The 17,721-nt window shown below is 42.0% G+C and overlaps 1 long non-coding RNA gene across 1 annotated transcript; it reads right to left on the bottom strand.

Moving 5' to 3' along the window:
• Positions 1 to 390: 390 nt before the first annotated feature.
• Positions 391 to 16,707, bottom strand: LOC134866863 (uncharacterized). The gene is made up of 4 exons (XR_010166085.1): positions 16,430 to 16,707; positions 3,425 to 3,496; positions 3,105 to 3,149; positions 391 to 1,407 (listed from the first exon to the last, which is right to left on the bottom strand). It is a non-coding gene; the product is annotated as an uncharacterized LOC134866863 (long non-coding RNA).
• Between the last annotated feature and the right edge of the window lie 1,014 nt (positions 16,708 to 17,721).

Genomic DNA, 17,721 nt, shown 5'->3' with positions numbered 1-17,721 from the left:
CATTTAAAAACACTTTTTCTACCTCGCATTAACACAAAGCTGCAGTTTTCTACAAAATCTCCGCTTTTCACAAAGCCCGAGTGGATAAAAGCTGAAATATAAACTAAATCTGAAAGACTTTTTGAAAGAATGACATAAGCCAGCATATGGTAGGAGACTGTGTAGCACCAGAAAGACTTTCTTAGCAACTGTGTGTGTTCTCTAACTCTTTTTTTATTGAAAGTTAATACAGCTGATCTCACAATACAGGTGTTGTCAGTACACTGTAGATATGCTAATTATGTACAAGGAATTGCAGATGTAAAATTGATCCCAGAGCAGCAGGTAGCTGTAGGAAAATGTTGTGCTTACGCAGCTTTTTTAGACAGAAAACGATTGAATATTATCCAGATTACATTAAGTGAATGGGAAGACATTTAGAATATATAAAGAACCCAAATCCGTTCTGTGGTTTAAAGCAGTCCGAACGTTTACACAGGGATAACCAGATTGTACATCAAGCATTCATGGCGACATTTTCTTAATTCAGATGATATATTGGAATGGGAAATAATAAAACATTTAATATTGAAAATTACTTTTAGATTGTGGAGAGACGAAATAGCAACACTACTTCGCTGTACGCCCGGTGCCTGGGCTGCCATACTGAAGGACTGTTAGACGCTGCCTGGAAAACTGGAGGCCAGCGTCTAACAGTCCTTCAAAAATTATTGATGAACATTTCTTATTTTTTCAGGAATTTTAGAATGGATAGAGAAGAAGACAACCAGAAAATACTCATTGTTTTTTAATATTTAATGGCTAAATAATTGTTATTATTGACTAATTTTATAAACATTTATACAATATTTGATCATGACATAAATGTGATTATTTTTCTTTAAATGGAGAGCTAGTTGTTTTAGTTGTTTTTTTGGGGCAACTTCATGCACTGGGTGAATCTATATGTATTGGTAGACAGCTGTAGGAAAGATTGGAACTGGGAAATGCACACAGTCTGGTTCTTCATTAAGGGCAGAGAGGTTGCTAAAGCCTTAGTTTTATTTCAGGCCAAAACGCCGCTCCACACGCGTTTAGATTTTTAGACATAAGCTGGTTTTCAAAAATCAGCCGCTCACTGTGGCGGTCTGCTGCTCTTCTCACCTCCGCTATCTCCCGCCAGGCATCCAGCAGCCCTCCGCTCAATCTCTCACAGCCTCTGCCGCTCCGGCCCTTGGGAGGACTCATGCAGACCAGTTGATTAAAAATCACTTAGTGGCGAACACAAACAAAGCTGTCAGCTTTTGGCTTGCCCTTGGGATTGGAGTGAGGGGGGAGCAGGGGGATGAACGAGGAGCGATGAAGGGGGGAGAGGAGGAGACAGTCGGTGGGTTCAGTTGAATTTGAAAAGTTGATAGACGTCTTAAACTGGGAACAAGAGATGTGAAAAACCAGCATTAATATGAACTCATTTTATATTAATTTCCAAATATTTTGCAAGCAGTGAAGAGGAACATTTTCAAGCCTTTTGTTGAAATCCAATGTTTATGTGAACGATGCTTCACTGATTTAGAAATTCAAGAGTAAGGGGTGACTGGGTTTAGTAAAGAGTATTTACATAAAAATCCAACAGTCCAGGTTCCTATTCCAATAATAATATCTGTCATTTGCTTTAGTTCTTATTGCTCGAAAATCATCTTAAAAGACCACTCATTGGCTGTGTTTAAGCCCATTGAATGTGTTAACCTTGTTGAGGTAAGCCAGTAAATAAAACATTATATCTGTTTAATTCTCTTCGAGCACACAGTGGTTATGTTACTGGCAGCGGGGACATCCTAGTGGTGTGTTCTTGGGAGCTTTGACATTGAGAGTCAGCTGTCCAGTGGCATTGCCATTATAAAACTGATGCACTGCATACTGAAATGAAAGGAGATCATTCGGATGTGGGGCAGACGCTCAATTCAACCTTTAACATTGTTGGCTAACTTCTTCAAGAGAATCGGTGTCAGGGAAACATCCAGTTTGCGCTCAAACAATGAGTAGTAATGAGTACTTCATGGAAAAAGTTAACTCATAGGACTGCATCTAACAAACTCATTATTTCTTGTTGAATTAGATGCGTAGTTGACAAACATAGAAAAACACGTGACAATTTCATAAAGCTCAATGTCACATATGCACCCAAAAATTCAAACCTCAAAGATCTAGTGATATAAAGCATGTTTTGCTTCAAAACTGCTCAAATGAGCCATTACAGCCATAACATTATTTAATCGATTAATCAACATTTCAGCTCTAATCCTCATCTTATTCCCCTCAAACAAAAATCTATGATCATTGAGCGAGAATGAAAAAAAATTGTACTTTCAGCTTCTTCTTCTTTTTTTTAAATTGTGTTGCTTTTTTTTAGGGTTTGGCTGCACAAAAGTAATCTGACATCACCTTGGGTAGGTCCATTTCACTACTGTCTTACATTTAATTGACCAAACTATTCATTAATTAATCAAGAAACTATCATTACGAAAATAATTGTTATTTTCCGCCAGTGATTAAAGCACTTCAATTAGAGAACTGAGAACTTTACACATATGAAACCTCAAAGTAATGGCCGCTGAACAGCCATCACTGCTGGAGTCAGTCAGAGCCGCGGGAGGCAGGAGCGATCGGATGGTTAGAAACTCCATGTGTCAACACATGATGACCGGTACAGGTCCGATCGCACTGTGACACCCACGACAGTCGTAATTAGTGAGCACACACACACACACACACACATACATATACGTAGTTTGGTGTGCACACATTCACATACATGTGCAACAGACACACACACAGCTGCCACTGACAAGGGTAGAGCAGCCGCCTCCAACGGTCTACTGGCCTTCACCACCAGATGGTAGTTCCCAGTGGTTGACTGACACACACACACACACACACACACACACCCCTAAGTCCTTTGGCAGGTGAAACATGTTTCTAAAGCCTTTCAACATAAATCGATCACAACTGCAGAAACCTTCACCTCCAAAGACACTTTTCAAACATTATTGAGAGGATTAGCACTTGATTGATTTGTATTATAAAACCAATAAGGACAGGGCCACACAGGAACACCTCACACTGACCTGGGGAAACACCGTCAGCATTTAGGAGCAAGGTGAAGAGGGTCCCTGAGGAGGAAAGATGAAAGACAAATTAAGACGGCATGGTAAAAAAAATATAGGCAGACAATGACAGAGATAACAGGTATATGAAGAGAGGGAAGGCAAACAATGAATATGGAAGTATCCAAGGCTGCAGGAGTAAAGTCACCCCCTCATATCCCCATTGGGGCCTTTAAGGGTCACCTGAGAACTTAAGAGGCACATTGGTGTCCAGTACATTGCTTGTGCGGACGACTGGAGAAAGCACGGAGGAGACACAAGCTTGTTTGAATTATACATACACAGGTTACCCTCTCTGTCATGTCGACCCCTCGTCTCCGCTGTGGTGAGTCTCCCATCTTATTGTTGCTGACCTGTGTGTGGGGGGGGGTTGACAGAGGTGAGCACACAATCTCCCGACTCCCAAACACAGAGAATTGAATCACCCCTTGCGCTGACCTCCCCGGAGCAACGCCTCGCCTATCTACACCCCGTGCTGTCGAGGGGACCGTTTAGGGCAGACGGTGACCCCCTGCCTGGCCTCCGGGTCCGTGGCTCCTCTGCCTCGGCTGCCAGGCAACATGACAACCTATACAAGACCCTGTCAAACACATGATTGACACGTCGCCGCCCATCACGACCAAATTACCCCAAAACCCAGACAGACGACAATATATCGCTGCTGCCTATTTGCTTTTGTCGTCTTCCATATGTTACACACACACAGACACACACACTCCATTCTGTCTCACACAATGGATCGTGTCACATAATGTAAAGCTTGCTGATGCTGCAGGTAATGTGAGTTTTTTGTTTTCTACTCCTGAACCAAGGCCACAAGACAGGCTCAGTTTAAACGGAAAAGCAGGTTACATGGTGACTAACTCAGAACCAATCCGTGCATATTGTTTGGTCACTTTTTCTAAAGAATTCCTATTGTGAGTGATTTTTTTTGCGTTGCTGCTGCAGGGCAGTCTGATCACGCACCGCTCTTCATAAAACCACAATGTCTCCCATGCCTTTTCCGTACCTGCGGTGGAGATTGGCACACACACAACGACAGAAAAAAAACAAAATCGCAGGCGCACATACAGAAAAACCCACACACACAAACACAAAGAAAGAAAAAGAGCTACAGCACTCCCTACATCAACAGTGGCCTAGATAAACACAATACACACAAAAGAGTCACCCCATGAAAATAACCCTCCATCTAAGCATCACTGCACTTATCTACTCATAAACATAGGGATAAATCAATTCAGTGAGAAACACATTTTTTTTCTCTCATTTGAAATTACAGCTGCGGGACCAAAGCTAGCATGATAGCATAGGTCAACATCAGTAACCTCTTCTCTCCATGGCAACAGTCTACCTCTTACAAAAAAAATGCTCACTGTGGTTTGTTGAAGTCACTGCGAGACGTTTTTCCATGACCTGCGAATGTATGTGTAGATGTGTCTATCATGTAATTCACAAGGACACGAGAATGCATAGATGTGTGTATATGTACATGTTCCCAGATCTGTCCATCTGCATGTCTGAGTGTGTGTGTGTGTGTGTGTGTGTGTGAGATGACAACCCTGTTATCACAGCGTCTGTATTAGCATTGCAGCGTCTCACCGCTTTGTTTTACTCTGACCTGTATAATCAGTGTCACATTAGCAACACAACAAATCAAACGCTGTGAGTTTCCCCCCTGCAACCCCACACACACACACACACACACACACACACACACACACACACACACACACACACACACACACACACACACACACACACACACACACACACACACACACACACACACACACACACACACACACACACACACACACACACACACACACACACACACACACACACACACACACACACACACACACACACACACACACACACACACACACCACACACACACACACACACACACACACACACACCTGGCCACCACACTGTGTCATACAGATGCTAATTAATATGATAACTAATGCCTATTACACAACACACAAAGCTACAGAACCACTAATTTCATTTTCTTTTCCTTCAAAAGCAGAAAGATGAAATCATTTAGTGTCACAGCTAACGGCAAATAAAGAGGTGGTGAAATGAAAGTGTACCTGAAGAATTGTTCAAAACAAGATCAGTTAAAACTTTTGGGAAATGAAATAATACTAAAAGAATCCAAACATATCGCAGTCCTGGGGTCACTACTGTCACATTCCTACGTCAGTAAAGGTCTCTGACTCCTTTACTTTAATAAATAAAAACAGTAAATAATCAAACTTAAATGATATGTTGATGAAAAGGAAAACGATCTGCAACTATTTAAAGCTTTGATTATGGATAATTGGCTGAATCTTCAAATAACGAACTCTTCCATAACACATTTCTGGATGTTGAAGTGCAATGCCACAATGTCATCCTGGGCTTTGAGACATTGTAAAGGGTATTTTGTCCCTTTGTTTTGTCATTTAATACAGAAAAAGCTAGTTTAATCAAGAAGATGATCTGCAGGTTTATTAATAATGAGAACGATTATGTTAGTTGCAACCTGACTTTAAACTAATGATAACAATTCAGTAAAAGCTTCTTTTTTTAATAGAAATTGCATTTTTTGCTCATGAAAAGAATGTTGTTTTGTGATTTTGCCCTTCCACCTGAAGCCAAGGACTTAAAATTAGCTTAGAGTTAAGATAAGGCACTTCACAGTCATCCATTTTTGTTTTGATAACTCATCTCCCAGTTTTGACGGGAAATGACAAATTTAAAAAAGGGAGTTTTCGATTAATCAAGATTATTAAACACAGTTATGATAGTGTAAGGCATTTATGTTTCTCTCTTTAAGGAAGTATGTTAGGAGATGTCAAAAAACTGTACAGTAAAAGCAGTCAAATATAACCGCAAAGTGGACAATTGAAAACTACATATTGCCTTTATACATCAGCAGCAATACTGACTTGTTTTTTTTTCACTTTTCGTGATGTACGAGGAGGAAAGTCAGCATCCGCTTAGCTCCTTCTACTGTAAACCCTCAAGAGTTGAAGAAAGCAGAAGAGAGGAAGGAAGAAATTGAGAAGAGGGGAGAGAAACAGAGGAAGGAAGGGAGAGAAGACAGACGGAGACAGATGGGCAAAAAGACAAGTGCGGAAAGACAGACGGGAAGAGGGAGCTGAAAGGAGAAGGAGAGGAGATAGGAGGATAGATTGAGCGAGGAGAAGGAGGCGTACTGTAGGAGATCCAGCTGACATTAGCGCGCGAGTTTATGAGATGTGATGATTAGCCAAATCCTGCTAATCAATGACACATTCACATGGGTTCCTGCTCTGTTGCTAAACACTAATTGGTCTATTCTGCGGCAAATAGGGAGATGCTGTTTCCCACTTCACTGTGAGCAATGCGAGTTGACACCAGGGCACATGTGGACACACACACATACACACACACACACACACACACACACACACACACACACACACACACACAACGTTACTTGCATGCACATACTGTACATCTGTAGCCGATTCTGGTACATAAAAAGGTCAAATTGAGACTGATTCAATTTGAGAGTGGATGAGGAGCAGAGGATCCTGCTCGACTCGCTCTAACAATAAGGAGAGAATGGATCCTAGAGCGGGCCAGTTGTAGGGGGGGGTGGGGGTGTAAGGGGGGGAGGCTAGAGACGGAGCCCTAAATTCAATTTCACTTTGTTGAGTATTTAGATAATGTCTGCTAATGCAATGCCGGGGCTGAGAGTGGATCCACAGTGTGGCGGCAGCGGCTGTTAATAGCAATGCAGCAGCAGCGCCCCCACTGTCTGAGGGGGGGCGCTGCAGCGGCTGCAGGCTGAACTCAAGCACCTGCAGACTGACAGTGTACCTGGAGCTGTGCTGGACCAATAAGTTCTAAATAGGTTTAGGGGTTTATAATAATATTGTATTTATTTATAATCACAATTTAATATACAGATTGTGCAATAACAGGTCAATCATTTGCATATATGTCAAATATAAAATCTAAGTATATTATCCATATAAGTGTACATGCATCTACTATAAACCAACTATTAAATTCAATTAATAGTGGCTTTGTTACAGTTTGACCTGTAAAATGACATTTCATTGTATATAGTTCGTCAAATAGTTGTTTGCGATTTATTATATATGATTTATCGTCCCTCATCTTTTTGTGCTCATTTTGGCTGCATTATAAAGATGTATAAGTGCATTGACAGCCACAAAAAAAAAACCAGTACGATTTTGTGTGAAGTTTGTGTAAACATATTTGTCCAATAAAGCTGATTTTGGTTCAGTAAGCATCATAAAATGTGAATTTGTGGAATTTATAGGAGATCAGGCTGACCCCGTTTTATGTAATAGCAATTGTTAATGCAGTATGCACCTTATTATAACCAGTCATTAAATATTATGAACATATTAAGTATTATTTTAAAAGTGCATCAATTATTCAGAATAATCATTTTGATGATAAATCAATTCTTAAGATAATTGATAATTTCTTTCAGTTTTATTTTACAGAAAACTGCATTATGTTGGTGGTTTGAACACACTTTTTTACAAAACGAGCAATTTAAAAGATGTCGCCTTGAGCGAAACTGATATTCTGTTTAACTGTTATAGATTATTTAACAGAAAAAAATATTTTAATTGATAATGAAATAAAATCAATTGCTAGTTGTGGTCCTATTACTTAAAGAATTTCATATTTGACTCGCTACAGAGCGCCTAACCTTGGAGTGTGGTATCGTTAGAATATTTTCACATACACACATCCCTCATTCTTTCTCCTACAATATACACACACACGCACGCCCACATGCAGCACACCCACAGCACGATGAGAGCGGTCAATGCGGGGTGTATTCCTCTCTGGGTGAGTGCCGGTGGTTAACAGTGCTTTGCGTTGAAGAGGAGGACAAGAGGAGGGTTCACTCAAACACATGACTGTTACTACCTAAATATTAGTGCAGGGACTCTCCCTTTCTCTCTCTCTCCCCCTCGCTCTCTCTCTCTGTGTGTGTGAGTGTGCTTCCGTATGTAATAGTGTGTCTGTGTACGTGTGTGTGTGTGTGTGTGGATGTAATTATGTGCAGAGGAGAGGCTGTTTGGGGTAAATAGAGTTGCAATTATTCTTTTAACCTGTTAGATTGTCAGCCCCACTAACACACAGGGCCAAGAGGAGACAGGAAACAGACGGATAAGTAGGCCTACTGCGCTTACAGACAAACAGTGGCACACATTTAACTCAGAACTAAATGCCTCTCTCTATGACATATTATCAGGAAATTGTGATTTTGTTTATCAGTTATGAATGAGTTTTAATGATTATAAGTCTGCAAAAACACAGATATGCAATTCAATGTGTCTCGATGCTTTAATTCAAATGACAATAAACGCAGCACCTGTGACCCTGAATTAGAAAATGATGAATGACTTGATTTATGCAAGGATGTGTTCTGTTGTTGTTGTTGTTGCTTGTATTTAAAAACCCCTCAGTATACAAGGAGTGTTTAAAACAGGTGCTAATATTTCTTCCATATGAGATGCGATATCATTGAATTTACTTGATTTGCGATACACACTCTGTTGACAGCTGCTGAAGTGTCATGCTCCATGAGCAACACACAGACTAACCCATTCGACAGCCATACTGTCACAGAAGAGATAGGAAGTACATTTCATCTTCCTTTAATAGTTTCTAAATGACCTCATAGCATAAACATGATGAGCAGTTTTTAATGTACGGATCAGACAACTCTTAACCAAACTTAAGAAACATATCTAGTGTCACCTGTCAAATGTTATTTCCTCAAACAATTTAAAGAAATATTACAGCATGTTTCCATCGCCTTCTCTGTTGGACACACACTCACACAAACTCACTGCAGGCTAATAATGTTATCGGCTTAGATCACCAACTCAGCAGATCTCCACCACATGTCACCTACGATAACTCAAAGCACACACACACACACATACACACACACACTTCGGTGCCCCTTGTCAATAGGACGTGAAGGGTTCTGGCACTAATGACCAGTGTAGAGATAAGAGCGGAGAGGTTAATGTGTTGCTGTGGGTGATCAAGATAACACCGATCCCTTTAAGCCCGCGGACAATGAGACGGTGAGAAAGGGAGAGAGGATACAACAAAAAACAGAGGTAAAAGGTGGGAAGAGAAATATAGAAAAATAAGCAAAAGAATCCCTGTGGCTAACACGGAACTGTTTGTGTTGGCCACATGTTTATCAAATTAGATGTAGGAACAAGTGGATTTATGCAGATTCAATCCATCAGGGTGGCACACATAAATATGCACCCAGCACGCTAAAAACTCAATAGCCACCCCCGACCAATCCGGCGCCTTCCCTCGATGGGTTATCAGTGCAGCGGCTCAAAAGACAAACCAAATATACGACCCTGTCTCGCAGTGAAAGGGGCTTTATTTGGAGGCTTTCCTTTGTGCGGGTCAGTGTAAATACACCATCTACAGTACGTGTGTTTATCTCTGCCGTTCTATGTATTCTCCGCATCGGGGGGGAGATACAATTTGCTGTGATTGCCATTTAAGTGGTTGTTCAGGCTTAACAGACACTCATATATGCATCCATGCATCAACACACACACATACACACACACACACCTTCCACCCTGTGAGTGAAAGTAACATTAAATAGCTGCCACCTCATACCCCCCACCCCCCACCCCCCCCTCCTTTCCCGTCTGTGTGGCCGGCTGACATTTGGACACTTGTCAATCATCTCTTTCAATAGCCAAGCGGCAGGAAAAATGGAGTCGGGGGGTCAGCAACTCAGCGTATCACCATGGCAACAACTGCACTGAAGTTCATAGCCTGCTGGGACTGTAGTTCTAAGTGTGTGTGTGTGTGTGTGTGTGTGTGTGAGAATGTCCATTTTTATTTCTGGTTTAACGGTGTATGTGTGTGTGTGTGTGTGTGTGTGTGTGTGTGTGTGTGTGTGTGTGTGAGAATGTCCATTTTTATTTCTGGTTTAACGGTGTGTGTGTGTGTGTGTGTGTGTGTGTGTGTGTGTGTGTGTGTGTGTGTGTGTGTGTGTGTGTGTCCAATTGTTCCCCATCAGCCAGAGGCAAATACTCCTCCCATTTTAGCTCTTCCACCTCTCACCTTGCAACCTTGCATGCAGCTTTAGCCTTTTCTCCCCACTTTCCTCTCTCCCCCCCTTTCTAAGCAGCGGGTCAAGGAAAAAGGCCCTGCAGGAAGTACAGCATCCCAAAAAATAAAAAGGAGTACTTAACCTTTCCCAACCTTGGCCTGTCCCCTTGCCTCTCATCGTGCTTCCCTTTCCTTGCCAGTGTGTGGTTCACGGTGATCCTCCACCTTCTCCCGCTTTACATCTAATTGTCTTCTCATCTTCAATAGTTGTGCTTTCATGTGTTTGCCAGCGCTGCGTTTGGACTTTGTTGTTGAGTGGGTGAAGGCGTGCATGTGTTATCCCATACTGTGATTCACGTGGGTCCGCGGCCCTGTGTTGAGCCGAGACGCAGGCACACAGGGCGATTGAGCACACAAACACAAACACAGCAAACTATGTGCAGTCTGCGCCACTGGTGGTCTGTTTATGGGATGAATACGAAGGATAATTTGTGTTCTCAGTCAGGGAAAATAGCTCAGATTGAGCCTCGGAGGACAATCCACTGACCCGTTTACCGAACACTTATCGCAGAGAGGTTCAGCAGCACTATTCATCCTCCTGGGGCTCCAGCAGCCCCACACACACGCAGTCCCTCCTATCTACCTCCACTGTAATGACAGCGCGATGTGCAGTGACAGCAGACACACACAAATGAATTTAATACAATGCTCCAAATGGCAGAAAAAACCTGTAGCTGTGGGAGAAAATACCTCTTGTAAAAATGTTGACATACACAACATTTACACAGCAGCAGATTTCAGGGATTTGATGATAGTTTAGATTGAGGGCTGGACGCCAAACTTCTGTTGCATTAGATTCGAGCGCAATTGTTTCTTGTTGGCAATAAAAAATGCCTATTGGAGAAATAAAACGCTGGCTGGCAGATTAAAAAATCTAAAAGTAAAACAGGTTGTTTGTTAATGTTGTCCTTCCTCTTAATGTAACTAGTGATTTTTATGAGTAAAATCTGCTGCTAATAGCTGTTTGATGTGGATTAACATGCTCCATTACCCCAATGTACCAACACTGCCAGAGTCATTACAGCACACACACGGAAATACACTGCTCCATCCAAATCTCCCCCCCGACAACAACACGCACACTTCTTGGTCCAACACTCTCCCTCTTCCCGGTCCCATCAATGGACAAGGCCTGACTGGAATGGCGTAATTCTTGGGGATAATTCATGGATGATTTTGGGATAATCTCCAGCAAACCATTCGGAGCGCTGCCACCCAGTTTGCCCGCCGCCTGATTACCAGGCAATGGATGCCAGCCACTTGTAGTGACCAGCACCGCCAGCAACCACTTTGCTGCATGTAAATAAACAAAACAAAAAAAAAACAAGGACCTCCAGCAGGAAGACATGCAGCTCCCACAGACACTTACGAGATACCGCAGGTTAATGAAAAGACATACACACCGAGGACGGAGGCAAACACATCTCAAACACTAATGCATACACATCTTGTGGTATGCAAAAGTATGCATGAGGAGTGTATACATCAGGCGCTTCTATGCCCCCCCACCACCACACACACACACACACACACACACACACACACACACACACACACACAGTTGAGGGGATTTTCATTATGTGTGATTGCCATCTCGTGGTAGGAGTAGCCATATGATTAAGAATAATGCATTCCCTTTACTAGGACAACACAGACTTAGCCAGAACATAAAAGGAGCTTCTCAGAGTCTCTTTCAAGGGCCGTTCCTGGGATTAAGCTAATAAAAGTACCATTTTAAATATTAACCACACTGCTAAAGCATTTAAAACAGAGCACGAGAACTCATTCACTGTTGTATGTTAAGGAGTAGTTACATTTTTATCCTCACATTGTAATAATCAGTCATCATTTTGCACATTCTGCTAAAATGTATGCATCCAGTCAAGTCTAGAGAGAACAGACGCATAGGTTCAGCAGTGGTGCTGCCATTCTGGTTCATATGTTGATAAATACTGACATCTAGTGGCTCAACCGGAAATCCCTCAGTGCCAGGTGAGCAGGGATAACACATGTTTGGATCTAAGTAAATACCACCACCTCTTGGCCAGTGCAGCCACGTTACAACAGGAAACACAAGGCTAATGCAAGTTTTACGCAATTATTTTGGGCTAATAACCATTTCTTGATTTTGCCTTAGTTCAGTACATAAAATATGCAAATTATTTCCATGAAGAACATTTAAATATTCCGATATAAATCACCACCTTTGAAATAACTGATTGGTAAGGCATTCTGAAGAGGCGTTAACTCTCCTGAAGCACCATGACTAATCATATATACAAGTTATACATAATTTTAAAAAAGTAAAGTAAAAGTAATTCTCGACTGAACTTAATTTTACATTTCAGTCGAGCATTTCAAGGTTTCAAGGTTTCAAGGTTTTATTTGTCATATGCACAGCAGATACAGCGTATATGTTGGCAATGAAAATGTATCACTCAGTTCAAGGCTACAAGCGTACGGGCGCACACAAAATATGTTAGACTTGTATTGAATAATGCATCAACACAACTGAAGTGCTACATTTTTTTCACTTTTCTATATAAACCCTGCCACTTTCGTTAATTTGGATACTTTAGAGACTCCTTCACTGTTGAGACATGTTCATGTAAGAATTGGTGGTGATGAACTACAGGGACAACCATGACATTGTTCTTTAACTTGTGCAAATGCAGTTCCTGTTTGTGCAGCAGCATGCAAACTCTCCTGACACACTCACAGAGACTCACATAAACTCAGCTCAAGTCCACCAAACAAAGTGCCATATCAGGTTTACTCACCATTAGTTATGACAGCTATCTCTTAAGGCAGTAAAATCAACTCAGACGTGTTTACATTATCAGTTTTGCATTCATGTCCTCAACATCCTTTCCCTCCACTGTCACCAAACTCTGTCCAGGATATATTGTTAGAGGGAAAAACGAGACAAAAAGGCTGAAGAAGTCAAGGTTGCACAGAGGAAGAGTTTCCCCAAAGAATCCAGAGGAACGTGTGTCTCCAGTCCTACAGTTTGTATTCACTTCCCAATAAAGCATATGACATGGGGAGGGAGCAGCTGCTCAGAGCTGATACAGGAAGCAGGGTCCCCCTCAGTCAGTCTGTCACTCCACACAGCACTTAAGTCCAGCACTTTTTTTTCCCGTTAGAGAATGTCCGACAGAGGAACGCTGCTGATGATCCCACAGAAGCAGCGCTGACCTGTACGATTACAGACGAAAACAGTGAGGGATAATCCAGAAAACCGATGCATCAAAGTGGCATGTAAGCTCACCTATTTTTCCTCAGCCAGCCATCATGTTTTCAGGCATTGAAAGCCCTCCTGTCAGTTTTTTACCGCTGCACACACACTGCTCTGCTCTCTCATCTTCCCTCCTCGCCTGTTAGACACTGACTGCTTTGCTCTGCTCCATCCCTGCACTTGACCAATCCACTCCATCAGCTCCACCGCTCTCAACCTCACACAGATTTGCACTGTGCAACCTATTCCATTTTTGTTATGCTCTCACTCACTTGCCATCTCCCCCCACCGCTGCCAAACCAGTCACCTGTAGGCTTAGAAGTACTCACAGCCATTTCCCAATCTCCCGCCTCGTTCTTATCTGGTATATCTCCTCTATTCTCGTCATTTTCACCCCCAACTCCCACTCAGTTTTCCCTCCCAGCCACTTTTAGTCCCTCCACTTCCTCTAATAAGTCCTCTGCCACTACCCAACCATTACCAATTTTCTCTGACCCCCTATTTGCTATTAGCCACTACTGTTCCTCCTCCCCTTCCCCTTATCCCTCCACTCTCCATCCCTGTCTCTGCCTATCCTCCTTATATATCCTCAGCCTTTGCTTTGCCTTCTCCCCATCTCCAGCAGCATGAATATATTATTATCTACACAATGGGGCCCTGCTTATTGTTTATGAATTACCAGCCTTGCGGCCAAACAAAGCCTATTTTCATAAGAAACCTCCATTTCATTTCAGCTCCAATTAGATTGGGGGCTAAAGAATAGGAGTCCTCAGGCCTCAGCCCCTAAGGATGGCAGGTCCATTCAGCTTCATTCAATGGGGCCTTATTGCTTTCCCATACAAAAGAGCACGTGGATGGGCTTTCAGACTGAAACACCAACCAAAAATGACTGGGAGACAGTACTGTACAATAACAAATCTTTAAAGAAAGGACACTGAGTGCTTATCCTCCTATCCATCAATTCATCCCTCACTCTTCGCTTTCTTCTTCTCCTCTGTTCGTATATTGTAAGACCTGGACATTAATGACAGACAGTTGAAAGAGAAAGGGAGTGAAAGAAAAAGAAGAAGAAAGAGGCAGAGCTGCTCAGTTTTTCACAATACATGTCAAGTCTAAATGATCACTGGCTGCTGAATAGACAGATGGAAGGGAAAAGAAGTGAGTCGTGTGTGTGTGTGTATGCATGTGTGTGTGTGTACAGCTGATTGATTCCTTGCTTTGAAAAGAGAGAGAAAAGAGTGAAGGGAAGAGAGAGGAAGACCTTGATGCTTTTTCTGAACTCCACAATAGTCGGGGAGTCTGAGCCGTATTGTGGAGCACCCACAGTGACAAGCTGTCACTCCATCCCGCCAGGAAGAAAGAAGCAGGGAGAGTGAAGAGGGGCTGGGGCAGGTCAGAAGCCTGATAATACGTCTGCCTCTTCAATTCACAAGTTTCTCACCAACCAGACACTTGACAGGAAGACGAAAGGCTCTTCAGTTTATCTCGGAAAAGTGAGGGTAGAAATAAAGTTGGAGAAAGTCCAAATGTAACAGCGATATGTGCTAATGTGCCTCCACCTCGAAGCTACAGGTAAACCAAGGCAGTGGCTCTGTTCGTCGTTGGGACCTGAGTGGCAGTCGGCCAGCTAAACACAGTGAGAGAGTCAGGCCACCAAGGTCAGAGCAGACAGCGCTGGCCTGCCTTTATCGGCCTGGATCTGCTTCACACTCTGAATGTGAATTGTGCCTTTTGTTGCCCTGGCGTAATATTCAACGTAAAACAAAAGGCAACTGTTTTCATTACTAATGAGTGGACAAGGTGAGAGTCACAGTGAAAAGGTTGACATCTGTGCTTATTCATCCTGCAGCAGCAGAAAGGGAACATCTCCCCCACAAAGCAAGTCGCGATTGTCAGGGTACACAAAAGATTTCAATAGACCGATCCTTTCAAAAAGGCATCGCATGCATAAACACACACAATAAATGTTTTTGTTGGGTCAACGATCAGATGCAATCAATATCATTGCAATGCAAACCCTTTTTGACGCACGTTCGACAGGCTTTCATATCAAAATACCACCCTGTGTCATTTAGAATATTTCAACTTCAGTTCGATCAGCCTACTCCTCTACGTCCGCTGATCTTGTCTCTACATAAACCATTTTCAACATAGTAGAGATAGGGTGCTGACAAACTTTCTCAGAGCCTCAACATGGTATATGAGCAATGGGATTATTCAGTAATCACTGCCTCTGACATCAAATATTAAGCTACTAACACAAATTCAGAGGATGGTAAACTGCATGTGTGTTCAGGAGGTAAACTGAGTAGTGAGCACTAATCCAGCTGATCATGAGAATTGCCAATATGACAGCAAATCCAAGCACACTAATAAATCATAGTACAAGCAGGTATAACACAACATTCCCCGAGCCATGATACATCAGAAACAACCTGCTCAGGTCCAGATCAACCACATCACACACATTATCCATAGAAGTTAAGTCAGCTGCCCTGCAGACCACCAGGCAATTACAATAAATGACAAGACATTCATTTCGGTACAGCATAGCACAGGTATTTGGAGAAAGCCAAGTCCTACCACCTGGTTTCCATGTTATTCAAACACTTATAAATTGATAATGTCAATGTTTACTAAAAGCTTGTTCAGTTTCATCCCTAAAAAACGAATAATTGCTTAAACTTAAGCATTTTAGCAGTGTTACTAAGCAGCAAGTCACAAGCAGTAAGCCTACAGCAGTTCAAACTACAGCAGCAGCCCGAGTTTCATATTTTACTGACATTGCAAAGTACAAAAACTGCAGACACAACACATCTCAAGATAAACAGCATGTGTTTGAACAAGCACTTACCTTACTTACAGAAGGGAAGCAGTTGAACTCTCAGTGAAGTTGGTTCGAGATGGTGGTGAAGGCCCAAAAGACATGTGAAACTCTTGTTCCAGTTTAGAGTTGGGACTAACACTAACTGCGCATAATGCATCCTTTATAAGTCCCGAAATAGTAGCATTAGCAAGAAATAAACATACCTCTTAACAGTGTAACTTGTAGTGAAATGCTAAATGAGTAGCAGAAGTAGCTAGTTAGCTAGTTTTAAAAAGTGTAGCAGCAAGATGTCAGACGGAAGACGTTCAAACAAACCGCATTTTTGCATAGGGTACGTAGAATACATCTAGCAGCGAGTTACGCACTGGCGGAGTGACACTATATGAGTTGTTCGGTCTAAAGCAGTTCACATAGGCGTACATAGCGAACCAGTTTGTTCAAATACTTTAACATTGCGAAGTGAAACACTCCTTATCTGAACGTAGCCAGATTAAAATGATTTACTGGACTTGTCTGGTTTCCCTAGCAACAGTTTAATGTGAATTCTAAACTGTTGGTATAGTAAGTAATGTCATGGCAACGTGATTCCACTATGTTTTTATTTTGAATAATTTTGAAATCAATGTTTTCAATTTGGCAGTATGCTGAATAGGTAGCCTAAAAAGCGGGATCAATTAAGTCTACTTTTTTAAAAACAGTATTTTATTGAATTTCGATAAACAGAATGAAATATCTGTTACATTAGGTAGGGTGACCAGATTTGAGTTTGTGAAAAAGAGGACACTTCAGCGGGGGTGGGGGTTGGGTCACATATGCACCTATGAACATGTGAATTCATATAAATGTGTCAACAGACATGGTGACTTGTATGATAATGAACTTTATTGGCCGGCCCAACGCTAACAGAAAAACACTGCCTCAAAACGCTGTAAACACGTTTGAGGCTAGAATAACAAAATCCCGGACGATTTTGAAATTTCCGCCCGGACACATTTTTAGGTTTCAAAAAGAGGACATGTCCGGGCAAAAGAGGACGTCTGGTCACCCTACATTAGGAGCTCCAGAATTGTTTCCTATTTATTTTACACCAAATCTTGGGTGGGATTAATACATCTGAAATTATGTTTTTAACACAAGCCTTCTCAGTCAAATGGTCCCACAGCAAAGCAAAAATAACTTTTGTTTGTACTACTGGCCATTGCTTTAAAATATAATAGAAAATTGTAGCCATCAAGAACCCAAGTTGTACTCCTATAATTGAGTACCAGGCCTAGGTTTTCCGTGTGTTAATTGGTTTAAGGCCATTTCTTTGAATTGAG

This window comes from Eleginops maclovinus, chromosome 7 (assembly GCF_036324505.1).
Source record: "Eleginops maclovinus isolate JMC-PN-2008 ecotype Puerto Natales chromosome 7, JC_Emac_rtc_rv5, whole genome shotgun sequence".
NCBI classification, from domain to species: Eukaryota; Metazoa; Chordata; class Actinopteri; order Perciformes; family Eleginopidae; genus Eleginops; species Eleginops maclovinus.
The sequence above is the reverse complement of the archived record's forward strand: the minus strand, read 5'-3'. Positions and strand labels throughout refer to the sequence as shown.